Below are 2,565 nucleotides of genomic sequence, written 5' to 3' on the forward strand. Positions count from 1 at the left end.
TATACATTTTATATATTTTTGAAAACAATACATTCTATTTTATAACATACTTTCCTTTAATAAATGTATATATGTCATTAATCATTTTCATAAAGAAATTTATAATGCATCTAAGTTCCTATTATTTCATATTACTATAATATGTATAATATACTTAACCTACTGATATTTGGGCAACTCAAATTATTTTCATGTTCTACTATTATAACAATGATTCTTCTTAAAAAATTATTATTTATTAACTTCTGTTAAGGAATTAGTCTATAGTTTACTCAGCACTGTCTTAGATTTCTTCTTCATAATAAAATGTTATCCTTGGAGTTCAATTGTCACTGTTCTATTTTATATATTTAAAGAATCTATGGTTTTACTTTCTTTGGTTCGATATTTTAAGAAATTTTGGTATATATTTTTTCATCTTGTATTTCATTTTGTTTCCTGATTTTTAAGTTTTAGTGACTGTATAATTTTTTAATGGGCTGCTAATTCACATTATATATTGAAAAAAGATGAAATAGTATAATAGTTTTGGAGAGAAGATGGGAAAAAGTAAGTTGTTTGGTTTCTCTAAGGTTCTAACACTAGTTGAATGATCAAGAGTGATATACACTTTAGGTTGCTTTAAATTTTCAAAAATAAGGTTGGTTTTAAGCATCTCATATTGCTACATTCTGTAAGAAATTATATGAATTTCTCTCTTTTAATAGTGTATATTTTGGATTTATGTAGTGGGAAGTTCATAGAACAAATAAGATAATTCTCCAAGCAATCATTTAATAATTTTGCCTATGTTTTCTTCCAGAAAGCAAATAACACTTTCCTACAATATACTATGTATGCAATTTGCTATTCACTTATATACTATATTTTATAGAAACCTTACAAGAGCTCTCTGAGTAGATATAATTATTCTCAGTTGTAGCTGAAGAATCTGAAACCATATTACAGAAATTAATTAACTTGCCAAAGATAGCAAAAGATAGACATGAAGTTTGAGGCGAGGCAACTAAAGACCTATGAGTTCAATTACTCTTCTAAACAGTCTCTCCAGAACATGATGGTGACCTCAATAAGAGAAATAGTCTACGTGGCAATTATAAATTATCACCAATGCTTTAGCTTTCTTATTTAAATACTGGGCATGAGTGAATGAATCCATAGCAATTCTAGATGCTAACAAATCAATTTTGTAGTCTGAGTGTGGTGGAACATGCCTAAGTCTTCGCAACACTCAAGAAGAAGTAGAAGGAGAGCGTCACAGTGGTGAGAGGGGAGCATGGAGTTAAGTTTCCTTGTGCTTCATATGTTGGACTGTTGAGGGGTTAGCAATGGATGCCCAGAAGGACATTGAATCCCTAAAACAGCAGCCAATGATCTGTATCTGTAGAGAATGTCACACAGAAACTGAATTAAAATCCAGGGATCCAATCACATGCAGAGAATGTGAATACAGAAAAATGTACAAGAGAAGAACTAAAAGATTTGTGGGTTTTGATGCTTGATGAAATGTGGAAATTCAGAAGTGTCTTCAATGTTTCTCATTGTATAGCTTTCAAATTAGTGTACTGATCTTATGAATACAACTGTATATATGATTTCATTTAAAAATGAGACTGTATTTAGATATGTTAATACTTTGTATAAATAAATTTTTTGTTTACTTGTATGATTTTATGGTACATGTAATCTGATTCACATTGAAGAGTAAAATTGCTTCCTCAAACTACATTTTTAATCAAAACCTGGTTTAAAATGCAGGTTTCTAGAGTCCTCCAATGATCTGATTAAATAAGTTCCTTGAAAACCACTATTCTCTGTCACCAGCTGCTTGTAAACTAGCATCATTTAGTGCAGAGTATGCCATTTTGCTGTGATTGTAAAGTTATGAAAAATTCAGAAATAATAGATGAAATCAGAATTGAATAGATAACATAAAGAGATGGCTGAGAAGAAGTTGTAAAACAAGTTGCTTCTTCACATATATAGGTACACACACATCTCCCCATTGACCTCCTGAAGTAACTTTTATGTAGAAAATTAGTCAAGATAAAGTGGTTACTTGAACAGAAGTTTAAAAAAGCCCTAGAGAGACAAGAGAGAGGAGCATTACTGAAATAAGGCAAATAGCCAATGTAAAAGCTCTAGGGTAGAATGTGAAGCCTGTCTTGTTCCCACTTCAGGATGAAGCCCATGTGACTTAAACTTTGTAAATGGTGAGACTGTGGGAAGAGGCTAGCTCACTTAAGGTATTGTGATGGGAAGCCATTGGGACAATAAGCAAGAGAGTGACATGGTATATGACCTAAAAAGTTGCTCAGGTTGTATGAGAATGGACTATGTAAGGACAGGTGGTACAAAAGAAAACACTTTAATGGCCACCTGTACTAGTTAAGGCCAATGATAATGCATGAGCCAGGATGGTAGCTATGGAGGAATGAGAAGTAGTTAGTTCTGAGATATGTTTAGAAGTTGAGTCAATAGGTCTCTGATGGATTGGATAGTAGACAGCTCAGTAAACAGTACGGGCTTTGGTGTAAGGTGTTGACCGACACTGCCCTTTTAGCT

General features: G+C 32.3%; 1 pseudogene; it reads left to right on the forward strand.

Annotated features, from left to right (window-relative positions):
• The first annotated feature begins 1,328 nt into the window (after positions 1-1,328).
• On the forward strand, positions 1,329-1,502 carry LOC109675827 (DNA-directed RNA polymerases I, II, and III subunit RPABC4 pseudogene; annotated as a pseudogene).
• The last annotated feature ends 1,063 nt before the right edge of the window (positions 1,503-2,565 follow it).

Source organism: Castor canadensis, chromosome X (genome assembly GCF_047511655.1).
Source record: "Castor canadensis chromosome X, mCasCan1.hap1v2, whole genome shotgun sequence".
In the NCBI taxonomy this organism is placed as follows: Eukaryota; Metazoa; Chordata; class Mammalia; order Rodentia; family Castoridae; genus Castor; species Castor canadensis.